Source organism: Meleagris gallopavo, chromosome 3 (genome assembly GCF_000146605.3).
Source record: "Meleagris gallopavo isolate NT-WF06-2002-E0010 breed Aviagen turkey brand Nicholas breeding stock chromosome 3, Turkey_5.1, whole genome shotgun sequence".
In the NCBI taxonomy this organism is placed as follows: Eukaryota; Metazoa; Chordata; class Aves; order Galliformes; family Phasianidae; genus Meleagris; species Meleagris gallopavo.
The window spans coordinates 17,401,628-17,426,166 of NC_015013.2; positions in this window are offsets into that span (position 1 = coordinate 17,401,628).

Sequence of the window (24,539 nt, forward strand, 5' to 3'; positions counted from 1 at the left end):
GGCCGTCACTTCGAGTTGCACTGTTCTAGTTTTGAGGCGACCTCGAGTAACAAGAAAACAAAGTTGAGGGTGGCGTGGAAGGCAGGTACCGAAACGAAGGGACGAACAAGGACGTTGTGGTAAGGGCGTTGGAGAATATGCCCTACGAGGAGGTGACGTGAAAGGAACGTGGGGCGTTGTTAGTCTGGAGGAAAGGAGGTGACGGCATACCTTTCGTTCCTTCCTCCTTCCAAATTATCTGAAAGTGCTTACAGTAAGAGCAGAGTTTGTCTCTTCTCACTGGTGACAGGTGACAGGATGAAGGGGGAAATGGCCTCAAGTTGTGTCACGGTTAAGTTTAGGTTGGGTATTAGGAAGCACTTCTTTACAGAAAGGGTTGTTAAGCACTGGAATAGGGAAAGGGAGGACTAATGGGGAAGGAAGGAGGGCGATAGAAAAGATAGAAAAGAAGAAGCGAGGAGTCTCTATAGGAAGCAAGAGGGAGATAGTCACCACCATGGATCCAGTGTGGTTCATAGTTAAGTCATTGATCTTCAGTAGTGGTGGGTCATCGGGCATTGTTGTTCTGTTGATGACAATGATGACAGTGACCATGGCGATGATGGCCCCTTTTCAATTCTTCCAAAGTGGTCGAGTCAGCTGTCTTTGGAGTGACATCTCAAATCCAAAGTTGTTGACTCAACTCTCCTTGGAGTGGCAGCTTCTGGCTCTGGGATCTCAGCAGGAAACTCCTTTGTTCCTTTCTCCCTGGCCTTGCTAGCAGATAAGAGGGAGCATGGAGATGCCAACTTGTATCTTGCCTTCACAGGATACAATGGTATTATCCCCCAGTCTCCCATAGCAAACAGGAGTTATTTGGTCACAAGCTAGATCTTCTACCAGTAAGCTGTCCTGAGCACTATCTTCTGAAGGCAAACAGCTAAAATTGTCCGCATAGTGATGTTGATTGCCACACGGCAACACCCATCACTCGTCTTCTAGGCAAGTCAGTCTTATCACAAAAAAAAAAAAAAGGATTCTCACACTCAGATATCTCATTTGCCATGAAATCCTGAAGTTTCTGGTGTCTAAAATAAGACCTGTTGCGAAAATGAAATGGCAATTTTCTTCATAATAATCCCAACTTACCTGTAAGGTTTGAATACTCAGCTCATACTAAAATATATCAATATTTTGTGATAGTTCAGTAGTTCATAAAACACCAAGAGCATAAAATTTTGGAAACAAGCATATTTTTTGAACGTTATTTTCAATACAGATAAATTTAACAGACTAAAGAATTGAGTGAAAACAGAATTGTCTCAACTTGAATTGCTCAAAACTCATCACACCAAATGTCAGTTCTTCTATAAGCAGCATTTCATACTGTTTTTATCTTATTTCCATGCCAAACAATTGCTTTCCAATGAAAAGACTGAGACATTTCCAAGGTGTTATCAACTGTTTTTGGTGAAAAAAAACAAGATTTTTAGCAGTTGTTGCTCTTCACACCCTCTCCAAATTAATTCACAGTAGGCTTGCCTCATGGAAAGTGTCTATGTTATCATAAGCATGAACAAAAATGAAGGAAGAAAATGAAATAAGACATTATATATATTATGCAGCTGCTTTGCCCTTTTTTTTTTCAGTGTGACTGTGTCATCTCTATTTTTCATTTGTGTGAAAACAGTAGGACTTACAGTACACTCAGCAAGGAAAAAAAAAACAAAACAATAGCAGTTTACCACTGGAAATTTAATTCCATAAGCCCAGCTGCTAGAGAAAAAGATCCTAAGATGAAAAAAAATTTACATTTTGATTGAAAAATCTTAAAAATCTTATAAAAGTCTTTTTTGTTGTTATTTCCATTTATTGAAGCATGTTTTATTTCCAAGAGAAAAGTGAAGCCGGTTCGAGAACAGAATATATATATATATATATATATATATATAGTATATATATATAGTAAAGTTGCAACACAAATTGTTCCTAGTTGAAGTGTACTTAAATTTTTCTGGAAAACCACTGTTGGTCTTGCTAGTATAAATACTCTTTTATAGCCCCATAGGGTTTTATTGTTTGCTTGTTTGTTTTTTAATGAATCATCTTCTTTTTAGAAATGATTTACAAGAAACAAGATAAAACTTACTTGGCAAACAAGCTCAAAGTAATCATAAAGTGTTTACTGAGAATAATGCTGTATTTATTATAAAGATATTAGATAAAATTTCTTATTACGTGCCAGGTATTTTTTATTTAAAAATAAATATATTTTATTTTTGCACAACTTTTGAATGCAGAGCTGCTTATATTACTACACATATGCATATTTTGCAACTTATAACACTCCTAGAATTGCAAAATCAGTTAGAAAATTGAAATGATCCACAGAACTAGAAAGTTAAAACTCATAAAAGCCATACATTACAAAAGAATACAAAGCAACTTAATTCACTGTGTCTTTCTAAATATTACACTTTGCATTGCCATACTAGCGATGAAAGGAAGCAATAGATTATAATTGCTTATTGATCACAACAGATCACCACAACTCGAAGCCTCAGTGTTTAATGTATTGAAGTATATCAGTGCAATCAGCTAAGAATATTACTTTGTTTATTGTGCCTGTGGTTTTGTTTGTTTTTCACTGGCCTATGAGTTTGTAAGCATGAAAGTAACTAAAATATTTATATTAGGTAATGTTTATCCTATCCACATTACCTGGAACCATTCTTCAACAAATTTCTAGAAATAAAGGGAGGACGAGTTTTCAGCAGATTTACTGTGAAGTAGTTCTGTCTGTTGCATCCATCAGGTATCATACAGTAAAGTGAGCACGTAACATGAAACAAAGACAATGTCTGATGTTCAATACATAACTTCCATTAGATTTTTTCTTTTAGGGATCTCTGAAGATATAAGATATTCACACATAAATGGAAAAGAAATTATTACCTTTCCACTTGAGCAAGAATTACCTTGAAATCATATATGTCATCATAACTGTTTCTTCTTAAAGTGTGTTGAAAAAGTCATGCATTTCCTGATTTTTAATTCCTTTCTAAAGTAAACATATCCCCCTTGAGTAGCAGGACTTGATATACAGAAACATACATCACAAAGTCAAGAAATGGGTACCACAAATGTTGATGTTTATGTATAATTTATTTCTACTACAAATATGTCAGCCTTACAGCCAAGAAAAAATACAGTTGAATAATAATGATCTCAGACATCCATGTCTGCAAATTAACTTAGAATTTTATAAAACACGTGTAACTCAAAAATAAATATATTTTTTTAAGTATATTTGTTGCCAGTAACATATTTATGTCCTCAAAACTGATATCAAAGCAGATGTCCTCATGCCAGAATATTTGTTCACATGCCTTCTGAAGAAGATCTTGGAAAAAGTATGGATTTTCCTAGTTGACATTCTCTGTTGAAGTAAACAAACAGAACAAACAAATAAAAATCATAAAGCAAAACAAAGTAAAGGAATTTTCTTTAATGACTTATGTATTCATAGAATGAAAACCAAATTAAGGCAATAAAAATTACAGAAAAAGTGTAAAAAAGTCAAGTTTGCACTGATAAATGATATTTAAGAAAAAATATTTCTAGTAATTTCACTGTAAAGAAATAAAACTTAATGTAAATGTCATTAGGTCAGAAATTGTTACCCAGTACTCCTCTTGAGTTTTCTCGGACTGCAAAGATAGATAAAGATAAAGGTGAACTGCAGTAAACTTCAAAATTCAGCACTGAGTAGTTCTTTTAGTATGTAAGACTAAGTAAAAAGTAAACTTGTGAAAAACTGTCAAATCCTCAAAGAAGCACTATTGAGCATTAAAGTATGAAATCAGAAAAAAATACCAAAAGGTTGGTAAGAAATCAGCTTGACTTTACTATGAATTCTCCAGTGGCAATAAATAAAAGAAAGAAATGTTCAGAAAGTGAAAAGTAGGACAGATTACTGATGATGAAAATAAAGCCTATGAATGGAAGAAAAAAAAATTAAAGGTCAAGACACAAATGAGATGCAATTAGCAAAGAGGCAGAAGAATGACAAGAAATAACTTTTTAAGTAAAAGAGAAAAACCAGAGAAAGCACTGTTCTGCTCTTAATCAAGAAGGAAACCTATGCACAGATAACACAAAGAAAGGTGTGGCTTTTAATGACTTTTTTGTCATCTATCTGCAGTAAAAACATCCATTAAGGAGAAGTGCCTAGCATAGTTAATATTATGAGCAAAGGGCAAAGTTCTCATCATAGAGTAGGAAAGGCATGAGTTGCAGATTACTTAGATAAATTAAATCAATGTGTTGTGATGAACTTCATCCTGGAATAATGACTGATGCAATCAAAGAACTCTTAGTCATTATCTTTGAGAATCTTGGAAAATAGCTATACTTCCAAACAGTTTGAAAGAAAGTACTCAAAAGAAAAGAAGCCGGAGAAAAAAAGTTAGTTTAACTTCATTACTCAGAATTAAAAAGAATAAAAATAAAAGATCTTTCAAAAAGATTTTTTAAAAGCAAGCTCTTGTAAATAGTGTGAAGGAAACACTTTGAAGAATGAGAGTCAGTGTAAGTTTGCAAAGAAAAACCCTACCAAAATAATGTTTTACTGTCTAACAAGGTAACAGCTTGGAACAGCAGAGCATTAATATATGTCATATGTAAGCTAGAATGCAAGAAAAAAGTTTTATACAGGCGACATCTGGAGTTTACAGTGCTATATTATCTGTAAAAACTTTAAAAATGGGAATTAATTTGTATATGATTTAGCTTTTATGCAACTGAAAGCTAAATATAAGGCGTATGCTTTACTTACAAAGAGCTCCTATATATAGCCAGTGGAATCCTTACATTTATGTGACAAATGGAGTAAAAAAACCAAGCAGCTGAGTATCAAAAAGAATCAAACACAGTCTGACTTACATCAGTCAAAGAAAATATACCATGCAATGATGACACAAAAATCTGTCAGTATCATGTAGGATGGTCAGAGTTAAAGACAATACAGATTGTATTATCTGATATTAATGACAGTTGGCTGCACCCGGTTGAAGCAGGTATAATCAGCTGTACTGATACAGGATATAAAGCATCTAGGACGTGATAATCCTCCAATAAATAATTTAGGGTTTTTGGGAGATGACTATCTGCAATGTGCTGACATGATACCTCTACAATAAAATCAAACATCACACAAACATTTATGAATGGATTTTAGATTAGTGATCACACTGTTAATATCTGTATGATCATTTGTATAATTACATCTCTTCTTACTTTATGCACATTGATAACACCTCAGCTGGAACACTTTGAAGTCTTACATGTTAAAAATAAGCGCATTTATTGTAAAACCATAGGACATCAACAAATGCATCAGAAATTAGAGAAGCTCCTCAGGCAGAATCCTAAACCAGTCAGGCTTTTTTCCCTTTAGTGAAATCCTGAAGAACTCGTGGTTCTTAAACTCACAAAAGCCAGGGATTAATCAATTATTAGCTCTTACTCTATCTTTTCAAATGCAGACAGTATAGTAGTGTAGAGGATTTGTATGCAGCGCTCTCTCTCCCAAGCTGCTGCATCCTTCCTTCCTGCCTACTCAGTGTCACAACAATTCATGCCTAATCCCCTGTGCTCTCTCTCCACACCTCTGAATGTTTCCTGTCTGCACTCAGTTCTTCTAAGCAGCTCAGGTTCTTCTCCATCCGCAGACTCCTACAGATTTCTAGTGACTTTCTCACTTGCTTCTTCTGCTTCCTACCATATGCATTTTTCAGGAGCATGCCAGCTTCAGCTGCTCCCTGGGAAATAGGTCTCTTTGGTTTCCAGATATGTATCTGAGTTAATCCCTTTCCTGAAAGGAACATAACATGCAAAACAAGAAGACACAGTGATGCCATCTGTGCTGCTCTTGTAAGCACTCATCAAAAATAATCTGTTCTCCATTGAAAATATGGAGAAGAAAATATGATAAAATAAATAATTGTCTTAAAATATCAACAAGAGAGATTCAGATTAGAGACAAGGAATAAGAATGGATTACTTGGGAAACAGAAATAGCCCTCATCAAAGATACTTAAAAATTTAGCCATTAATTTGTCAGCAATAATATCAATATAGTTCATGTACAGAATACTAGCATAGGCAAAAAGACACCCCTATAGCTATAGCTAAAATTTATTCAAATGTATTTTGATACTGTATAACTTACCAGGTTGTTGATTTCAGTGGATGTTAAAACTGGAGTGTAATCTTGCATATTCATGATTGCTGAGGACTGAGTGATCCTGAAAATCACACAGATTTGGAAATGACATGAAAGTATACAAGCAAGAAAAAAAAAAAAATTCTTTAAAAACATATATTGCTTGACTAAGAACTATTTGAAATGTAATGCTTTCAAAGAAGTAGTGCTTTGAAGTCTTGAGTCTCCTTGACTCTTATGTCCGTGGATGTGCCAAAACTTACTAAATCCAATGTGATGTGTAACTACGAGTAAGATAATAGACATGTTTAAATTCAGTGCTGAATGGATAAAGAAGGACAGTGCAACACCTGCAGTCAATTTTTCTTTCTAACAGTTATTTCCTGGAAATGTACGAACAATTCAAAAATTAGACTTTAGAGATGTGGCTCTGTGAAAGAACTAAGGTTACCTGTAGTGTTCTCGTATAGTTGGGTAGTGTACTAAACTGTATCAAGAAATAAGAAAATGACTAAATTTTATGCTATAAGAAGTCAACTGGCTAATTTTTTAATTTTATCTAGAGATACAACACTTGGGTTTCTGGTGTGTGGGTTTTTTTTTTTGTTTGTTTTGTTTTGTTTCTATTTCCCCTTGGCCTTATTTTTTTTTTCCCATTGATACCAGTAAAAGATACAAAGTATTGAGCAGCAAATGAAATCTGCCTCTAGCTGTTTCATTATTAGTTGTCAACTTTTCCTCTAAATGATACATTTAACTTGCTCCTTAATTTATCTGTTCCTTATCACTTATAGCAAACTCAAAGTTTAGGAAAAAAAAAAGCAAACAAACAAAAACCACAAAAATAATATTTTGACATCCTTATGTCAGTTTTACAACAACCTTTTGTATTACACTCATTCTTTATTTCTACCATGTCCTACACAGCTCATTGGATATATATATATATTTTTTTTCAACAAAGGTATAAGTGTGGATTCAATATACATGCAGAGGTTTGTATCATCCAATTACTTTCCATTATGTCCAGAATGACATTTGTGATATTTTTTAAGGGGGGGGGAAAAAAATAATAAAAAATATAGGAATGCTGGAATGCTTATCAGATTGAAAAGCTACACTGTATGTCCACAATATTCAGTAAAGCAATATTCTAGTCTCATTCAAACCAGATTCGTATGCTGTTCAACCAGCAAAGTGTATCAGTTTAGGAACAGAAGCATAACATAACAGCAGCAACATAGTTGTAGTTCCACATATTTGTGGTAAACCAGTATATTGCTGGGTGCACCTACATAGTCTAGCTGTTTGGACTAGAATTTCAAGACTTTCCTCTTGCTGTGATTAAGTATGAGTGAATGAAATTTAATATCACTGTGTTTACAACTTTTGCCACTTGCACAATTTGTCTGTTTGCCCATGCTTTCTCTGTTTGGAAAGAACATGGAGAGAGGTACTTTCAGGTTTTACCTGTTGAGAGGGAAAATTACCTATGCAAGGCTGAAAGGAAGTTGTCTCTGCTTTGGACTTTCTCTATTGGTAAATTTCCTTATAGATGGATCTTGAGTGACCAGCTGTAGAACTGCCAGGTGAAACGATTCCTTATATGTCATTGTCTGTTGCACAGCTTATCATCTGTATCTCCATGCGTATGATTACAGCAGAATATATAGGTTCAATTTATACATCAATTTATCTCACCCTTGCTTCTACAGATGACACTGAGAAGAAAACAAGAGAGATGCACTAAAGAGCTTCTCTGCAATATAGTTCAGGAAATTATTTTCACAGCAGGGAATTGTTAATTTTCTGTTCTTTAATTCTTTACAAAATATGTAGTATGACGTGTTTAAATGTGTGAGATTTTTGACGCTGTACTTTAACCCTTTTTTTCCCATACTACAGAGTCTTAGAAGTTAATTTCTCTAAATGTACTAGGTTTTGGAAAAAAAAGTATCATAAACTTACATCATTCAACTAAGAAGTGCCTGTGGCTTCCTCAGCCACCCAGTGTGAAAAATATTATTTTTAATAGAAGATACTAAATGCAAATTGAGTTCTCAGCAGGATTATTTCATAAGCATTTTAATGCAATTTCTGGATTAGTAAAATGTTCAGATACCTGTTCCTTTATGAACTAAATTCTCATGTGGTTTTAGAGCTTACATAATGCTTAATAATACCCAGGACATTGCTTCTGGAAAAGAGGAGTGAGCAGCTGCAGGGTAGGAATTCCTGGTTTACACTCGTCACCACCACACAATATATAACAGCTCAGGACAATTCACATAATCTGTAGGTCACTTCTTCCTAACTACTGGGCAAGAGCTTACCATATAGGGACACACAGATATGTAGGTTGCTATGGTGGGCGGCATACCGTACTGCTCCTTCCAGCCTTATCTCTCCCTTAATGAGGTCTTTGGATGATGCTGAGCCACAAGACATTAGGAGTTGCACATCAGACATGATATGTTCACTCTCAAGTAACTCCAGACAGACTTTCAAATTTTCAGGCTTTTCTTATATACCTAGCAGCATTTTCTCTGTGGTACCATCTTGAATAATATCACATTTAAAATTCTAGATTATTATTTTTAATGAAGACAAGTTAATTAAGACTCTCAGTTAGATGATCGATTTGTAGTCAGGCCCACAGGCAACTCTATAGGACTCTGGAAAAAAATATATTGCAGCAAGTCCTCCTCTGCAACACTGGAAAACACCAGCAAAACAGCATGATCACAATGGGGAGCAATGTTAAAGCTTTTCATATTTCTCCACAGTATCCACAAAAAGGGAGAAAAAGACCAGTCCTTAGACAGGCTTTCTCTCTGTGTGAAGACCTCTAGGAAAAGTTTGCAGGTACAAAATACAGGAAGAGTTATTGCTCTCAATAAATATAGCCCATCACACTAATACATGGAATTTCACAAAAGTAGCAAGCAAGTTGCTTATTATTATCTTAATGTTCATTTTTGTTTGGACTGGAAACTGTTCAATCATACTAGAATTTAAAAACAATTTAAAGAGAATTCTAAGACATAAACAGAAGTCTTTTTCAATAATTTATAATAGTTAATTTTATGTATTTAAAAAATCATTTTTTTGTTTTTCACATGCTGAAATAGATGTTTCAAAGGATCACATTCTGAAACAGAACAGGTATTTTTCTGAATTCCCCCCAACATAATTTTTCAGATTAGAGGCTATTGTTAAATGCAAAGTTAAGCTTACCATTCTTCACTTTCTCTGATGATTTATGGATAAAAGCATCACTTGTTTGGATCTTTTCTAAGACAGAGTAGCTTTAAAGGTTTTTCACAGAGGTTGCTTTGTGAAACTGGATGCTTCCCAAGATGCCTGATTTTGACTAATAGCCAAGATGAAGCTGGGTTTGAAATTTAAATGACTACAGAGCCTCCTTCTCAGTATGCTTTAAGGGTCCACTCATGTAGTCTTTATGCACACAAATTTCCCATTGATCTTAAAGGAATGATGCATACAGAAGGAATTTAGATATTTTTTCCTGGATATACATAGAATCACTTATCCTACTCCTACACTGTGTGCCCATGTATAACCACAATGCATTTACAATGCAGTGTAAAAAAGTCTTTATGAAATCTTTTTCTTGCCTCAGATTAGAATATTTCACATTTCCTCTTTCTCCCTATGAAGATGTCAGAGTAATAAGAAGCAGTGATTTTACATGATTTGCAAGATTTATGGTAAGATGGTTCTAAAATAATCCTACAGAAACACCAGTCCTCACTTTAGAATTTAACTGGTGAAGTTTCTAGAAAAAATGCTAAGAAGTCCTTTTACATAGATCATTCCTAAACTAATGTCCCCCATTTATTTCTACGGAGACTAAACAGAAAAAAGAGCAGAGTAACACTATTCGATAGAGCAAATTCTCAACTACAAAACACGATTTTTCAACATAATCACAACTATTAGCTATGTATGTATGTATGTATGTATGTATTTATTTATTTATTTATTTTCCCAGTGATGAAAAAGAACCTGCACTTTTAAAGATCTGCACCTGTAGAGGTAATCCATATTTTCACAGCTACTATGACAGTGTTGTTAGAAAACGTTGCCCATGAAGTGTATAATGCATTGACCTGAACAGATGGAAGTCAGTAGGTATCAAATCCAGACTATATGGTATCCAGCCAAAACAGGCAATATGTTCCATGGTCTTCAGACTGTTATGGGGCATGGTGTAACCATGTTGCAAGAGAAAGGTTGTCTTCTTCTTTGGTCTGACTCTGGAAGTTCATGCCTTCTCAGCCAGCATGTGATGTAGTAGACAGAGCTGACAGATTATACAGGTTCCAGGAAATCTAGGAGGATCACCTCTTTCCTATCCAAAAGATAATGCACATCATTTTACCTGCTGAGAGTTGCATCTTAAATTTTGTCTGTGATGGGGAATTCACACAAGTCTACTCCATGGACCTCTGTTCTAACTAAAGCTCACAATGGTAACACTGCATCTCATCACTGGTAATGATGCAATCCAGGAAACTGTCACTTTCAGACTTGCATTTGTTCAGTATGTCCTGACAGACTTGTACATGGTCTTCTTTCTGTTCCTGTGTGAGCATTTGTGGGACCCACCTTGTGCAAACTTTGTGATACTTAAGACAATATTCAACTCCGTACAAATTCCCTGGTCATAATCTGCCAATTTGTGAGTATGAGCTGATTGAGATGCTCTTCATTTCATGGTGTAACAGTTTTGCATGGCCATCTGGAATGTGGTTTGTATTTTGCATCGCTATTACCACTGCTGAAATGCACCACTCACCACCTGACTGTGCTCACATTCACTGTTTTTCTCCATGCACGTTCAGCATGTGTCGATGAATGTCAGTCAGTGCAGTGTTTTCCACACGGAGGAATACAATGACACCCCTTTGCTTCATCTGTACTTCCATGTCAGACACGATTTTGTCAGACTAACTGCTGCCATATGTCACGTGGCAACAAAATGTAATGGAATATTGTCTGGAAGGTTCAACCTCTACTACCATATCATCAACATCTGCCTCTGATGTCATGGCCCAGTGTAATAAAGAAGGAGACATTACTTTCAGAGCAGCCTTCATATTTTATTTTATTTATTTAAATATTATGATCCAGCCTAGTACATAATAGGAATGTTTTCTCAGTCCTATTAAGTGTAACTGAAATCTGCTCCTTAAATGCTACACCTTAGATATCCTAAGTCCTTTCTCTGAATGTAAAGAAGAAATAAAGAAATGCAAAGAAGAAATAAAGAGAACACAGTAAAATGAAAGAAAACTAAGGACACTGTAATTATGATTTATCAGAAAGACAAAAAAACATTTCATGTTTTCATGAGTCTGAAGAAATTTATATCCACTACTACCAGGAAATAAGTGAATGATCACGAGTATTAAAAATGGATGTGCCTGCATCTAGTATATGTCTTGTTGCATGGTCCCAACATTCCAGAATAAGTAAAATTCTCATGTCTTATCTTATATTAGACTTGATCTGAAAGAAATCATGACTCTGTAATACAAAACAAAACAAAACAAAAAAAGAATGTTGAGACTGCTACTGGTATCTGAAGTACTAATTCTTAAACATACTTTAGTTATGAACCAATTAGCAGGTTAACAGCTGTGTATAAGCCAAATTATATTAAAAATGTGAGTATTTTTACTTTCCATTTTACTTGCAATACTTAGTTTGGAAACTGTTTATTTAGAAATGTATCTCACAATTCCAGGCATAATAATTGTCCTGGTGGAAGGAATGAGGCTGTCTAAGGTTTTCATAGACTTGAGAGCTGTGATTTCCTTTGTTTTTCTTCTCCAACTGAGGGTTTAAAAATAAGTTCACAGTCATTTGCAGAGTAAAAGAAATGGGTCATATACATACAGAAATATTTAAGATTAACCAAACGCAGTTTTTACCTTAGCTCTTAACTCTGGCTGCTAATTACATGCAAAATTTTCTACATTACAGAAACTTTGTTATTTCCTATAAAACTACCGTGATGAACAATGGAATAAGCTAAAACTTTGAATCACAGGAAATGCTAGTGCTAGTAACTGAGAGGTGTTTTACATTTCCCCCTCATGATGACTAAGATCAAGAGCAGAGCATCTGATGTAATTTTAGACAACATATTCTCTTTAATACTTTAACTAACAGTTGGTATCTATGTTTTTAGTATTTTTAGAAGAATATGTAATTTTGTAAGACTACAGGTTAAATTCCTCTGAAAAATCCTTACCTAATTGACAAAATAAAATAAAATAAAATAAAATAAAATAAAATGAGAAAAAATCCAAGTATGAATATGAGAGAGAAAGATCACTGAAAGCCTTTGGAGTTATTTCCATTCCTAAATTTCATATTCACTACAAGAGTATCTTGAGTCTTAAGTCCTACAATATATCACATTTTGCTGTCTTCTATTTTTAAATAAGAATTGCCCTAACTTATATAATAGGAGATCACAAAGTAAATTAAGAAATGTTTTTTTTTATTATATGTGCAAGACCTACTATGTTCTGTTCTGTGGAGGAATTTCTTTGTATGAAACCTAACAGCTAAAAAAATTACAATATTGTTTGTGTGAACCTTGGATTATTACAAGCTTGTAAAGGTTCTCTCAAATTTACAAGCAAAACTTGTACACTACATTCTTATATTGTTTTGTCTGCAAGAAAATAATTTGAACTTAGGCATTTCTAATCAAAATTGATGTGAAAATTTTCTATGCTTTTACAACATTTCAGGGGAAAAAAAAGTAATACTGCGATGAAACATAAAACAGTGACTAGAAAAAAAAGTGTTTTAACAGAAAAAACGTTTGGTGATTCTAACAAAACAGACATGCACTGGGGAAAGCAAAGGTTGAACTTGCAATAGAAGTGGAAAGACTATTAAGTAGAATATATTCTTTAGAACTTTAAATTCACAAAAAATTATATGAGACTTTATCAAGAAATTACAGTATTTTCATAACTCAGGTGTTCCAAGCAAGGAATGGAGGGGTTCATTATTGCAGAAAATTAATAATTTCATAGACTGGTGGTGGTTTTTCAAAAGCAGCAATGAAGGAAGCTTCCTGGGAGGGTGAAATGCTACAAAGCAATACAGGGTATGAGCATATAGGAAGGTTAATAGCATAAAATGGAAAGCTATTTTACAGCTGGGGATAACAAGAGTCCTTATATCAGCCAGCATTTATAAATGTGTACCTACTGGCCACAGTACACAGAGAAGTATAAAATGAATCACTTTCTTGGCACATGATGGAAAGACTGTTCTCGCATGAGAACTTGTCAGAAATTATGTGTTTGTTTTCAAAAACAGGAATAGAGTATGGCAAGGTTAGTTTCTAGAAGATATGTTATCTAGATGTTGGAAACAGAAGATGGATTCTGTAAACCCTAGGTCACATGATAGGTTCTGTTCAGATATGATGTTACATGTGGAAAGAGATCGTATCAGGCAATATTGAATAAAGACAAAAACCTCTTACTAACTTAGGCATTCACTGAATATGGGTTGCGCTTGTAGAGAATGAGGAGTGAGCCAGTTAAAATCTTTGCAGTCTTGAGAAGGAAGGACCATCAAGTTAACTCTAAAAAAATGGCTTCAAATGGCCTAATAACATGATGGCACTTCTACAAATGAGCTTTTCTATTTCCTACCAGTCGTGCAGTTTTAGAGTAGCGGATTTCTCTGTCTGTCTTACCTTTTTTTTCCCCCAAATATTTGAAGTTGTCTATCTCTGCTCATCTCTTCTGTTTAGTAAATAGACAAGAGTTAGTAAGTCCCCATTCCTCACAAATCAACAGACATACAGTTTCATTAATGGCTTTTTGCTGATAATATAAACAATTCAGCCAAAGATTTTTTGCACTAGAAAGATAAAATGGAATATTATAAGAAATAATAAAATCACAAATTTTGACTCGTTTGTGAATGTTGGAGAGAAACATTATGCAAAACACAAAATCTGATGAAGTAAATGCATCAAATGTGTTAACATCTTAATGCAAGAAGTTTTTGCTGCTTATTCTTCATTTACCATACTTTTTCACATGGTTCCAGATGAGTTGATTAAAGTTTTTCATAGACATGTCTGAAGAAATGAAGAGGTGCATAATGCTATTTCAATAACATAAAAGAATGTCGCTAAAGAGCATGCCAGCAATAATAAGGAACATTTATATTATATATCAAGAATAAAAATATCCACATTCTTCAATTGGAGACTAGCAAACTTAATAGCATTGGACATATTCTTAAGACAACAAAAATTATACAAATCATGATTTTTCATTAGTGAAGTTTTTTTTTTTCCCAAGGCTATCATAAAAAATGGTATTATTACATTTACTTGCTGGAATGCAGAGGGTGACTTTTCTGAAAACAAATTTCTTTATAAACAATACTTGATAGATATAAATTTTTAAACCTTTCAAGCTGTCAATCTTCACTGATTTTGTTTCCTTAAAAATTTAAGAGAGACTTGATAATTTTCCCTGAACTAATAGCACTTCAAAGGTCTTTGGGGAGTGAGTAGTGAATTCAACCAACCCCACAATGACTTAAACAATGAAGAACCTCTAGGACACTTGAGACAAGTGACGGTTCCCTCACTGCATGCCAGAGGTTTAGTACAGCATCATCATTTTTGCAAAATCCACCTGTCATGAGGTGAACTTACCATTATTTGAATTTCTGTCAAATAGTGTCTACTATTGCCTTCAGAATTCTTGAAACTTTTAATTGCTCACTTGTTATATAAGAATTTTCATGGGATTCTTAGTCATGTGGCAGTTATGCAGAGTTATAGAAAACAGAGTGTTTCGACTCTATTTTTGTGGTTTTAATTAACTGAACTTTTGATAATGATTTCAATGTTTGTAACTATCGGTAAATAGTGCCAATTTCTTTCAAAATATTATTTCAGCTCAAGTGAGTTCATTTGAATCTTTCACTAGTATTCCTTAATCTGAACTATGTAAAACAATGCAAGCAGTTATTTTTATTAGCTAAAAATTAATACAAGGCACTTTTATTTCAGCTTGAAGAATCATAAAGAAAACAAAAGTTAAGATGGAACTACTTCCCAAGCAAATTGTGCCAATGATGCTTCTCACAGTGTACACAATAAAATTCCTCAATCTTTGGGAAACAAAACAAAACAAAACAAAACAAAACAAAACATCAACAAACGCTAATTGATCAGGCAATCAGGCAACCGCACATTCCATCTAGATTTATGAACTTAAGATTCTAGCTCAAAATGATGAAGTTATATACTGATCTTCCATGGTACCATACGTACTTTATCAAATAGTAGAAATCAACTGTATGATGTTTCGATTGCAAAGCATGAAGTCTAACAGAATTTTCACTGAACTTATGTGAAACCAGAGTACTGTGGGAGGTGGGAGCTATAAGTTTTTGCTGTCTTCTAGAACTTCTTTTACTGCTACAGGAACTGAACTTGGAAATCTAAAAGGATTTACTGAAACATGCCAATGCATTTTTAGGCATGCATGTAAACAAGTTTCAATATCTTTAATCTTGGAAATTCATATCCCCAAACTCACATTCAATTTTCAATTTATTTAATGCCAGATTTCACAATTTAATTTAGTTCAATTGAATTTAATTTACACAACAATGTTCTGTCCCCTCATTAGTGTCTTGAATGTTTAATTTCTCTTTCTTTAGAAGGTTAATAAATTACTGAATGGAAACCACAGCTGGTATAATGCATATCCAGATTTGTTATGTGTAAATTTTTCACACTTCTAGGTTTATTTCTTGATATTTTCAGAAACTGAGATCTAGGGAATGCCTTGACTGTGTTACAGTAGTCTTGAATTTTTGGTATGTAAACATAGGTGATGGTGGTTCTTGTGTGTCCAACTTACTAAGCAAAAGGCCGAATAACACCAATGGTTTCTGAACCCATTAGAAAGATTCATTGACACAGGCCTTTGCCAGTGCCACTTTCCTATTTTTTTTTTCTGCGAACAGAAGCACAGCATGTTTTTCAAGATAATAAAATGTGAAGTGTTCTTCATACAGAGTAAGCAACTATTGGCTACGTAAGATTTACACTTCATGAAGTTTATCCCTCCATCAGAAGAGGGGTGGCCATCAGGGACAGGGAGATGATTGTCCCTCTCTACTCTCCCTTCGTGAGGCTCCATCTGGAGTACTGTGTCCAGGTCTTGAGTCCCCAGTACAAGGAAGATGTGGAACTCTTGAAGTCGGTCCAGAGGAAGGCCACAAAGATGATTAGAGGGCTGGAGCACCTCTCCTACAAAGACAGGTTGATGGAACTGGGCTTGTTCAGACTAGAGAAGGCTGTGGGATGATCTTACTGCAGCCTTACAGTACCTAAAGGGAGCCTACAAACAGGAGGGGAGTCAACTCCTTACAAGGGTAGATAATGGAAGGACAAGGGGAAATGGCTTGAAGTTGAAGGAGGGAGGATTTAGGTTGGATGTCAGGAAGTTCTTTACTTCGAGAGTGGTGAGGTGCTGGAACAGGATGTCCGGAGAGGTGTCCCATCCCTTGAGGTGTTCAAAGCCAGGTTGGATAGGGCCTTGGGCAGCCTGGTCTAGTATTAGATATGGATGTTGGTGGCCTTGCCTGCAGCAGGGGGTTGGAGCTTGATGATCTTTGAGGTCCCTTCCAACCCAAGCCATTCTATGATTCCATGACTCTCTAACACTGAGTGGTGGAGACAGCACTGAAAAATAGCTTTTTATAGCTGAGAGATTGCTCTATCAAATGGTGTTGTTGAATTTTCCATGCAAATAAATAGGACACATTATTTTTGGAGCAACCCACATTTAACTTTTTGAACCTACCCTGATACTTTTGTGGCATTCACTTATCATTCCAAGCAAAAGTTATAAACTTGTAACAATTAACTAACATTTATCACATAGAGAAAACTAACATTGTTACAGCCTATACTTCCAAATACTTAAAACCAAGGCAGTGAATAAAATAATGATTTTCACTTTATCCTTGAGTGTGTCACCTTACCGACTGGTTTACTTAATTTAATACAGTGGTCTCAAGCAAGTAAAGTATCTCTTACATATTGTTATTTAAATAGGAAGGAAGTGATAATAAAATAATTTTTAGAAAAGCAAACTTTATGTTTTGTGCTTGTCAAATTTTTTGTCTTTTTTTTGTATGTTTGTTTTGGCAGTTGTTTTATTTTGTTTTAATGAGTTGCCAATTTCAAAGTAAAATTGTTCAATATAACCTCTAACCATACTTTTTTTCCCCTTCTGCTTTCTGATCTAGGGTATAAAATATGTCACTTGACTAACTGAACAAGAGTGAACTGAAAATGGCTTCAGACTGAAAGAATCATCTGAAACATTACTTCAGCACAGGGCTGATGCCCGTAATATTCATAATGTATGTGAGTTATTGTAAACCATAAAGCATAGAACAAAGCATAAAGAAGCATTAGAAAAAATGCTCCTTGAAGTTGCTAATATTGAGGAAAGTTGTATGAAAAATACCAAGATTTTCTGGATAAGGATTTTCAGTGTGGATAAGGAGTATATTTTATTGCCATGAACTAAGAAAAAAGAACCTTCCACCTGTGAAGACTGCACAGCTTTGTGTGCCAGGTTTTTCTGATTGATTTTGTTTTGTTTTCTTTTGTTTTCTTCTTCAACTCTTTCATTTCATTTCAACTTGTGAAAAGAAGTCAGAAAAGAACCATGTATAGCTTTGCATTAACTTGGAAGCTCATTAACCTGAAGTTAGTTTCCTTGCAATACAAGTTTTCCTTCAACTTGCTCGAGAATAATTTATTCTAATGACTGGGTGAATGAAAACTGTTGAATAGTATTCAGTTCTGTGATAAAAGATAAGATCATAGAATAGAAATACATTAATGGTATTTCATGTTTTAAGTATGGCAACTGTCTCCTAAGTACCATGTAAATAGTATCATCCTAAACTTTTCTACACAATTCAAACACCATTTGAAGTCACATGATTGTTTCATGATAAACCTATTTTAGCAGTGCTTTCAGCCTGTCTTCCAAAATATTGCTTACTTCTGGTTCCTAAGAGACATTTCAGTACAGTTTTTGTTTTTGTTTTTGTTTTGGCCACTTCTTTCACTGTTCTCAGAAGTATTGTATTTAGATCCAGTTCTATCTGTGTCATTTATTACTTCTTCCTGATCCCTTCTTCAGGTCATGATATTTATCTTCAGCTTAAAAATATAATTGCCATTTCTCACTTCCTGTTTTGCAGGCTGTAGAAAAACATATGTATATACATGTACTTTAAATGATTGTGAAGATTTTTATATCTAAGATATATCTAAGATATTATACCGAGTCTTTCATCTCACACAAGACATTTCATATATAAACAAATTATTATTTTTCTGAAATAAAAATTATTAGTAAAATGTGTCTCCAATTTAAGCTGATTCACTCACTGGGAAAAAAATACTACACATGATTTCTACAAATAGAAATGTGATGCATAACAATGTATCTTTAAAAAAAAAAAAAAAAAAAACTGTACTGAGATTTATACCTAAAATCTAAACTTTCTCTAGGAGAATAATGCGAATGCCAAGGCAGATCAAACTGATAAAAATGCAAAGCATGCAAGAAGACAGACATAGTACAATAACAATAACATAGTACAATAAATAACAAAAACAGAAAGATTTGTACCTGCATGATACAAAACTAATCCACAGTAAGATAAGAAAGAGCATCAAAATGACTGAGTTTTCTGATTAAAATCACAAAGGAAAACTTTAAATTAGATTAAGCTAGTCTGTAAAACCAATAATAATAAGATCAATAAATTAAAGTTAAAAAGACAGGTGAAATCTGCCTATAAATATGATTATGTTGCAAGCCTACGCAGGAATAAATGTTGCACATTTTCTGGGATTTACTTGAACATTGGTGTTCAAAATCCACATGCATCTGTTCTAAAATTGACTAGGGACAAAAACTGCTTATTTTTTTTAGGACTTGAAAGTCATGGGTCTAAACATGAATGGAGACATTTCTTTCTCACTTCGTTGTTTTGCAAATAGGGATAAAACTATTGATCTCTTTGACATAGAAATACACTAGTTAGTCTTTGCCAAATGCCTTCGAAATTCCAGGCCTTAGTAAGAATTATCTTCAATATAAGAGGATTTAATAGAATCCAAGAATGTTGAGCAGAAATAAAAGTGTAAAGTTGTATGAAAACACAAAGTTCTTTTCAATAGAAAATAAATAAATATAAAATAAAACCAAACAAACAAACAAGCAAAAAAAAAAAACAAAAACAACAAAAAACAACATAGCAGTAACTCACCAGAAAACAAGTATAGTATTTATGTTAAGTATGACTGTAAAGTCACACATGAATTTTACAATAGATACTTCAGAGATTCAAATGGGTTGCTTTATCAGTGATGACTGAAGAATATAAAATTTAAAGACAGCAATACAATCTAGTGTATTTATTCTTCCTGAAGTTTAAAGCTCTGTCATAAAGCTTCACAATTTTAAGATTATTTTATGATAATGAAATGAGATAGATAATTTCTAAATTATGTAATGAATAAAATGCATAAATAGCATTTTTCATAATTTCATTCCTCAGTCTTCCATCACAAATGACAAATATTCTATCTGAAACCTTTTTAATAATTATCAGTTCTCTCTACGTGTACTGTCATATAAATAAAGCTGCAAAGAACTACAATGACACAGGGGAACTCAGAAAAACTAAACGAGCTAGGAAATCTATACCACTTTTAAGCATATCTGAGGAAGGTCTACATTGTTTCCATGGTTATATTCTGTTTCTCCATTGCTTAGGGAGATTCAGTAAATGAGTTACATTTGTGTTAATAGAATATTAGCACATACTATTAAAATTATGTAATGTAATATTGTTTTCTACAAGGAGAGGAAAGGTAAATAATAAAAGGAAAAGAAAGTTCTGAGAAATCTGAATAATCCAAAGTAATACCTAGGTTTGAGATGATTTTGCTAAGATCTACCTATTTATTTGCTTCTAACAATACATTATTTCTCAAAACTATAGAAAAAAGAATCCCCAAAACAGATATCAGACACCGAGATGAGGAAATGTACAAGATTTATTAACTATAGGTACATTATTTGCATGAATAACAGGACAGTAATTCATCCAGAACTAACAAGATAATTAACTTAATTTTTTATGTTCTATTTCATTAAGTTGTTGTCAGCATCTGTGCTTCAAAATAAAATTAGCTTTCTAGGACATAGAGGAAAGAGGGAAAAATAACTTTTATCAGAAACAAACAAACAAACAAACAAAATTATGAAGAATGGGTAGACCAATCTAAGGGAGTGAATCAATGAGGTCTTTGACTGGACTGTTCTTTAACTATTGTGTTCAGATTAGATGGAAAGCAGTGGTGCAGTGCTTTTATAGGGATCCATCACAAACCACTTAATCAAGAAGAGAGATTGGATGAGGATTTTTTGTATGTCTCATGATCTCAAAATCCACAGCTACTCTGGGCAGCCTGTGTCGGTGCCTCATCCTCTGAAGTATAAACTGAAGTATACCATCCATAACTGAATATTTAAAAACAAAGAAAAGGGACTTTTGTCTATCAGTTATTTTATATTTTTCACATTGATTATGCATTTTGAGTTATGAGACTAATGAAACTCACAAATTCTTGATTCTATATACCATGTGTTCTTTTTTATATGTCATGAGATTTTGAATGTAACAATCTTCAGGCCCATTATCCACTTGAAAACTATGACTAGATACAGTCTAAAAGCAAAGGATGCTAAATAGTTAATGTGTGTTTCTCACATATGAGAACACACTTTCTCCTGATGCAGTCCTGTCTAAGATGTTATTATTTTTAATATGAGCAGGGGTTATTACTAGTTTTCTGGGCAACTCAAATATGATCACCAATCTAAAACTCACATCTCCTCTATATTCATCATGTAGCACAGTTTAACATAGACTAACAGGACTGCAATATTCTCACAGATTAACATTTCTATCTGATAAAAGAAATTAAATAGGAAAGTAGTATAATGAACTGTAAATTTTAAACAATATCAGAGTGTGATTTTGGGCAGCTATTGTATGAGCAAGAAAAAAAAGTGAGAACATATTCTGGGCTAAGTGGAAGGGGAGGTGGAGGAAGTGGTATAGGGTAGTCTGAAAACAGGTCAGCAGAGCAAACGAATACACTCACCTCTTGTTCTCACCATGTAACATTCAGAGGATCTGAGAGAGTGGATCATCTACTTCCTTGTATCAAATATATGAAGAAAATAAATGCAGATACATAGAGATTAAGTGTACTTGATAACACATTCTCTGTACTACAGTAAGTCAGATTACTGATGTCTGCAATTAGCAAAAGTAGTAATTGTACTTTGAGTTCTGGAAAGAAGAAATACGCTAACATTTCTTAACAGGTACGGTGATGATTCAGTGCTAGATGATGTTACTGTTTGGAGTTTTTAGTTATAAATTATAAATTTATTTATAAATATATCAATAGCAAGATGAAGGCTAGGGAGAATCTCCACCCCTTGTTGAATGCTGAGGGCAACTTAGTGACCAAGGATCAGGATTAGGCTGAAGTACTTAATGCTTTCTTTGCCTCAATCTTTAATAGTAAGACCGATTACTCCCTGGGAACACAGCCCCCTGTGCTGGAAGATAGGGATGGGGAACAGAATAAGCCCTGCACAATCCATGATGAGAAGATTTTGGACCTGCTCCGAAAGCTAGATATTCACAAGTCCATGGAGCCAGATGGATTGCATCCTGGAGTGCTGAAGGAGTCAGCAGATGTGGTTGCCAAGCCACTCTCCATCATTCTTTGGCAGTCCTGGCTAACTGAGGATGTTCCGGCAGACTGGAGGCTGGCAAATGTGATGCTCATCTTCAAAAAGGGCCTGAAAGATGATCCTGGTAGCTACAGACTTATCAGTCTCACCTTGATGCCAGGGAAGGTTATGGAACAGATAATCTCAGCTAATAAAACCAATTAAAGGCTGACCGTGGATCAGGCCCAGTCAGCATGGGTTATGAATGTTAAACCCTGTCTGACAAACCTGATTTCTTTCTATGACAAGGTAATCCACTTAGTGGATGAGGGTAAGACTGTCACTGTGGTCTACCTGGATTTCAGTAAGGCCTTTGACACTGACCCCCATGCCATTCTCGTGGGGAAGCTGGCTGCCCATAGTTTGGATGGGCATACACTCCACTGGGTGAAACACTGGCTGGATGACTGGGCCCAAAGAGTTGTGGTCAATGAAGTTAAATCTAGTTGGCTGTCAGTCATGAGTGGTTTCACCCAGGGGTCAGTACTGGGGCCATTTCTATTAAAATCTTTATTAATGATCTTGATGAGGGGATTGAGTGCACCCTCAGTAAGTTTGCAAATGACACCAAGTTGGGAGGGTGGGTTGATTTTCCTGAGGGGAGAAGGACACTACAGAGGGACCTGGATAGACTGGATCAATGGGCCAAGGCAAACTATATGAGTTTCAATAAGGTCAAGTGTCAGGTCCTGCATTTTGGTCACAACAACCCCAGGCAATCATACAGGCTTGGGGAAGAGTGGCTGGAAAGCTGCCTGATGGAAAGGGACCTTGGTGTACTGACAGACAGTTGGCTGAATATGAGCCAGCAGTGTGCCCAGGTGGCCAAGAAGGCCAATGGCATCCTGGCTTGTATCAGGAATGGTGTGGTGAGGACTAGAGAAGTCATCCTGCCCCTGTACTCGGCACTGGTGAGGCCTCACCTTGAGTGCACTGTTCAGTTTTGAGCGCCTCAGTACAGAAAACATTGAGGTGCTGGAGCAGGTCCAAAGAAGGGCAACAAGGCTTGTGAAGGGCTTGGAGAATATGCCCTACGAGGAGTGACTGAAGGAACTGGGGCTGTTTAGTCTGGAGGAAAAGGAGGTTGACGGCATACCTTGTTCCTCTCTTCCAATATCTGAAAGGTGCTTACAGTAAGAGCAGAGTTTGTCTCTTCTCACTGGTGACAGGTGACAGGATGAGGGGAAATGGCCTCAAGTTGTGTCACGGTAAGTTTAGGTTGGGTATTAGGAAGCACTTCTTTACAGAAAGGGTTGTTAAGCACTGGAATAGGCTCCCCAGGGAGGTGGTTGAGTCACCATCCCTGGATGTGTTTAAAAACAATTTGGGTGTTGTGCTCAAGGACATGATTTAGCGGAGGGTTGTTAGTTAGGGTAGTATGGTTAGGTTGTTGTTGGACTCGATGATGTTTTCCAACCTGAGTGATTCTATGATTCTATGATTCTACTAAGTTTGTTCCCCCTCTCAGAGGAGAAAAATGTGGTTATTATTTTTTTTTTTTGTCGTTGTTGTTGTTTTTTTCAATCTATAGATTTTACTTTTCTTCAACAATATTCATTCTTCAATTTATAGGAGTTCCTCAGATATCAGTAATGGAACCGTGAAACCATGACACATTTGAGGAGAATACAGAAATATTATCTCTTCTTGAGGTCATCTGAAACTGGGTGTTGAAATTCAGCATAAGAAACTGCGTCTACTTCGGTACCTGGGTGTTATTAAACTGTAATTCATGAAACATGCTACTGCTCTCATGATCAGAAAGACTCTAGAGGGTATCCTCTGTTCCCTTCTTTCTGGAGTTTCTAATGAGATAAGTGTAACCAACTGCCTGACACAGTAACAGTTTTGATTTTGATTTAACTGGAACATGGCTTCCCTCCCTCCCTCTCCCTTCAATCACTGGAAACTTTGTTTTTCAGGGATGTCTCACAATGTGTACAAAGGAGAAAGGAATTGTATCATTATATCTTTTTTTACATTTACATCTCTTATATCTTTCTTGCAACTGGTTTTTGAACTGCCAAACCATTTTAGTGAAAATTTGTCAAGCTTTGGAAAAGCACTGCATTGCTTTCTCCTCCCAACAGTGCTCTAGCAAAATAAAGTATTGCTACTGCAGGGCTACAAAAGTACAATGCCAACACATGATCATGATTTTTGTGATTATCCTCAGGAATAATTCCATTTATTTATAATCAGCTATGTTGCCCTTCAGAAAGATGGGAAGAAAATTTGCTTGTAGACAAATTTATTAACAACAGTGATGTAAGAATTAAAAAAAAAAAAAAAGTTATAAAAATAGTCACTTTTTCATAATTACTATTAATCCGTATATATTAAGTATTTTAATAAAAGGGTATTTGGAAAATATTTGTACTAAAAAG